Source organism: Arachis duranensis, chromosome 3, assembly GCF_000817695.3.
Source record: "Arachis duranensis cultivar V14167 chromosome 3, aradu.V14167.gnm2.J7QH, whole genome shotgun sequence".
Classification (NCBI taxonomy): domain Eukaryota; kingdom Viridiplantae; phylum Streptophyta; class Magnoliopsida; order Fabales; family Fabaceae; genus Arachis; species Arachis duranensis.
In genome coordinates, this window is record NC_029774.3 from 37,979,396 (window position 1) to 37,984,533 (window position 5,138).

At 27.5% G+C, this 5,138-nt stretch overlaps 1 protein-coding gene across 1 annotated transcript in view; it reads left to right on the forward strand.

Annotated features, from left to right (window-relative positions):
• The first annotated feature begins 1,259 nt into the window (after positions 1-1,259).
• The window catches only part of LOC107478792 (calcium-transporting ATPase 8, plasma membrane-type), a 23,732-nt gene continuing 19,853 nt past the window's right edge, over positions 1,260-5,138 (forward strand). Inside the window, exon 1 of the mRNA XM_052258068.1 lies at positions 1,260-1,348. The gene's annotated coding sequence lies outside the window, so the exon portion shown is untranslated. The remainder of the gene's footprint in view (positions 1,349-5,138) is intronic.

Genomic DNA, 5,138 nt, shown 5'->3' on the forward strand with positions numbered 1-5,138 from the left:
TTGAGTTGTCAAATAATATGATTTATAAGATTTTAATTTAAAATAAGATAAGATTTTAATTTAAAATAAGATAAAATTTTAATTTAAAATAAAATTTAAAATTAAAATTAATAATAAATCTCATATTTTATATATATAATCACAAAAAAAAGTCACAAAAAATATTATATATATATATGACAAAAGTAAAGAAAAGAAATATAAATTTTATTTTTTATTTTTACACACAAATCCAATTTGTTTTTTTTTTAAATTTATAGTGTGTAGAATCTCAATTTAATTCAAATGTTGATTGATCAATAAATTAAACAAAATTTGATCTCGGTATAAATATGTATATAATCTTTATAAAATTATTTTTACTAATGTATTCAAATATTTAAATTTAATGTAAATTATTCAAAGAGCAATGCTAGGGGCAGTAATTTTTGTGATTGTTAGTCATCAACTAGCCATCAATGATGATTTGATGGTGTGAGATTGGTGTGAGATTTCATCCAATAGCTCACATTTTTTTGCTGGTTACATGCTGGCCAAAATTCAATAAAACTGCTGATCCCCTAAACTTTTCCTTATTCAAATAACATTTTAAGCAGATAATAGATGTTTAACTAATACTTTGTTACTTTCACTCTGCCCGCATAGCAATCTACATTTTACGGATCCGTAGTTGCTCCCCTCTTTCGTCGAAATTTCGAAGAAAGTTGATATTCACCACAAGCAAAGTTATCGTTATTCCTACTTTCTCTATTGCACTCTTCACTATATATGACTCTCACTGCTACAAATTAACCCAATGCCTGCTTTTCTTTTCCATTGGTAAAATTCCCATCCTAGTTCTCTTGACATCATCAATTTCGCTTTTTTTATAGATCTTGATGACGATTCGTTTTTTGGCTGATTCTTCTTCTTCTTCTCCTATTTCTCGCTTTTTACATTTTTCCTCCATTGGTCAAAAGGTCTAAATTAAAGTTGGGACTAAAGTGTACGCATGGTGATTTTATTAGTTGAGTTTATAAGTTAAGAATATACCATATTGTGTGAATTGAAGTAGCTATCATGTACGAATACGGAATACTCTATCTGATTGTCTGAACGGTGAAGTTTAATTTCTGTATTATTTATTTGTAATTAAATTGCAATAAGTTAATCATATTTTGTTAGACTAAAATAATATTACTAATTATTGTACATATATATGAACTTGTATGTGTGTGATACATTTATCTGGATTCTGGTGTTTGTAGGATTGTGATTTATTTTGAACTACTGGATTAAGTTATGTCGATAATTAACATATAGACCTCGATCGAAGGATAGAGTTCGAAACATCCTTCAGTACGTAAAGGTACCTATCTCTCTGGCGATCTCTATTCTTTACCAATAATAATCTTCTACAGTTCTATTACTTTGTACCAGTGACAGTGAGTGTTCTCGTATTTATTATATATTTCCAGCTACGAATATTAAAAATTAACTAAGCGTCAGTAAAGTTGTCTTTTCTAATTATGGCTTACACAATAAAATAAGAGAAACTCTTAGACATAAATAATTTTTAGTATTTTTTGTTATTATTTAATTAATATAAATATTAAATTATTTTTAATAAATAAATTTTATTAATTTATATGTATAAATTTTAAAATTTATATGATATAAACTGTATTTATTTATATATACATAATTTTAATAAATATAAATTATTATTGATTAAATACTAATTAAAAATAATAATATTTACCGTCATGTATGTAAGTATGTAACTTTGCTCATAAAACAAAACAAATGGTAAAAATATAATTTGAAAGGTGTTGTATAACTTATCCGATAATTAATAACTACTTTAATTAACAATTGCATTTGCATATAAAATAATGGGTTTCAATTATTTCAAGAAGAAAAATGAGGGGAAAAAAATTGGAATCTAATACTCTAAATTCCCTGTATGGATAATTATATGGATCATAAACTTACTGATCAATTCAATGGCCGCATGCCTTGGCGCATTATTGATGTTTGATAGTGCCCCTTGCACAATAATGCATATGGAAAATAATGGCCATGGAAAATAATGGATGAATAGTGACACATACCAAAATATTATTTTAGGAGCATGCTTATTAGGTTAATTAGGTCTCTGATTTTTTGCCTTTTCACCCTCACTGATAGAGAAGTGTTCCAACCGGGGTAGATAGTTAGTTGTTGGGTGTTACCCAAAAGACATGATCTATTAGTATTATTAACTACGTGGATAAGTAATTTATACTTCAATTCCAGATTTTGACTTCAGTCTTATTAATAATAAGGGGCTTACTACACATACAAATAAAAATGCCGTACAAGTTTTACAAGTTATCAGCTCAAACTTCATTAACACGCGCATTAACTCATTTTGAATGGAGCGTAACTACACGCGCCCCACTCAAACGGTTCCTCTTCGTCTTCTTCTTCTTCTTCTCTTCTTCTTCTTCTTCGTCTTCGTCTTCGTCTTCTTCCTCTTCCTCTTCTTCTTCCTCTTCCTCTTCCTCTTCCTCTTCTTCTTCTTCTTCTTCTTCGTTTTTTTTTTCGATTTTCATGGTTTCTAAAATTCTTCTTCTTCTTCTTGCTGCACGTTCTTCTTCCTCTTACTCTTCTTCTTCTCCTTTTCTTTCGTTTCTGCACGTTCTTCTTCCTCGTTTTCCTCTTCTTCTTCTTCTTCTTCATTTACGTCTTTTTTTTTGTTTTCTCTTTTTTTTCGATTTTTCATGGTAAAATCGTTTTTGAAGAAGAAGAAGAAGCAGCAGAATATGAGGAGGAGAAAGAGAAAGAGTTCTGAATTATGCATAAGATGTACTTCAACGAATTTTGGGTGTATTTTTTTAAATCCTTTAGGTGTATTTTCTGTAATCCTTTGGGTGTATTTCTATAATCGTTTGGGTGAATTCTTGTAACCGTTTGGGTGTATTTTCTGTAATCCTTTGGGTGCATTTCTGTAATCATTTGGGTGTATTTGAGTGATATCTGACTGATATCTATGGGTGTATCTGACTCATATCTATGGGTGTATCTTACTGATATCTATGGATGTATTTTTCATTTCAGAAAAAATGACAAGCATTACAGAAATACACCCAAACGATTACATAAAATACACCCAAGAGATTACAGAAATACACCCAAACGATTACATAAAATACACCCAAGAGATTACATAAATACACCCAAACGGTTACAGGAATTCACCCAAACGATTATAGAAATACACCCAAAAGATTATAGAAAATACACCCAAAGGATTTAAGAAATACACCCAAAATCATGCATAATTCAGAACTCTTTCTCTTTCTCCTCCTCATCTTCTGCTACTTCTTCTTCTTCAAAAACGATTTCAGAGTTTGATGTAAAAAAACAATAGAAATCGAGAATAACGAAAAAAGAAAATAGAGAGAAAAGCACGTAAATGAAGAAGGAGAAAGAGAAGGCAAGAAACAAAAGAAAAGAAGAAGAAGAAGAGGAAGAGGAAGAAGAACGTGCAGCAAGAAGAAGAAGAAGGCGCAATGAAAACGTGCCGTAACAGTATGTGGAGGAACTAACGTCAACGACGAAGAACAAATCAGTGAGAAAGGAGGAGAAAAGAACGATCGAAAAAGAAGGAGAAGAAGAAGGGATGTAGCGCGTGTAAGGAACGTAGCACTTGCAGCAAATTTTGGGGATTAGAGTTTAATTGGCTTGTAATACTTACAAAGCCTAATCGCTTGTACGCAGAGTTTTCCCCTAATAATAAATATATTTTATGAATATATAAGTCGACATTTGAAAAAGGAAAAAATTACACACGAATGTTTTTTCCATTTTTATTGGTTTCATCAGTTGTTTACGCTTCTAGAATCAAGGAAGTACCTTTTATTTTTCTAAAATTAAGTACTTATTTTTGTTTATTATTTGTATTTAAAAAAATAGACATAAGAAAGAATTTTTTTGTGCCTGTTTTTTGAGAATCACGTAGAAACATACTACTTCTGCTTTTAGCAGAAATAGTTGAAGAGAAAAAAAAAACCAAAAAAAAATTACAAATTTATCTTTATGTATTTAAAAATACCTATTAAAAAAGATGAAATCCTAATAATTGTATAATTATTCTTATATTTTAATTTCATTTAAAAGGATGTACTAGCTAGTGATGTGTGTGTGTATTACATACATGCTAGAATTAGAATATAACTAAAAAGATTATATAGTTAGTATTTTTATAAAAGAAATTATATATTAGATTAGTAAATATATATATATATATAATAAAACAATTATATTATTTAATTTTTAAAAATTATGTATTTTTATAAAAGAAATTATATATTAGATTAGTAAANAATTTTTAAAAATTCTGTATTATGTAAGTATTTTTTTCATGACCATAATTATAATTTTATGTGAAAATACTTGTATACATATATTTGTTATATCTAAACAAATTAACTGATTCTAGTAAAAAAATATTTTTATAAATATATCCTTAATTTCTGTGAAATGATATTTAAAAAAGAAAGAAGTGCTTTGAGTTTAACAGTTTTTTTAACTTCCCTTTTAAGTTCTCAATGAACATGGTCTTATTAGTTTATAGATGATTTTGTCTGATTCGTATTAATATAGCATTGCTAATTTGCTATGCATAAAAGTAATCAATAAACGGGTATGTTTTGGTATATTTAATCTCCATGTAAATATAGAGTTATATTTTAATTCGAAAAAGTAGTATATATAAATATTATTTTCTGCCCGTACACCTCGTTAGAAGGCGCCTCACCTCACAAGTCTAGTAAGCAACATCGTTTTCCAATAATATGTTTATTATTATTATTTTATTTTAAAAAATATTATTTATAACCTAAAATCACTTTCTATAACTTTTTCTAATATATATTAGCTACATATACCTATATGTTTATCATTTCTAGGTTGTCTGAAATGTGACATATAATGTTCATATTCTTTGATTATTTTAAATAAAATTGAAAGCGAATCGAACTCACTTGTGAGTAAGATTAAACTAAATTTGTTAATAATTTAATAAATTGAATTTATAAATCTGAGAATTAAATTTAAATTTATATATTAAATAAATCTAATTTAGATTTAGATAAACTCAATTCATAAATTTA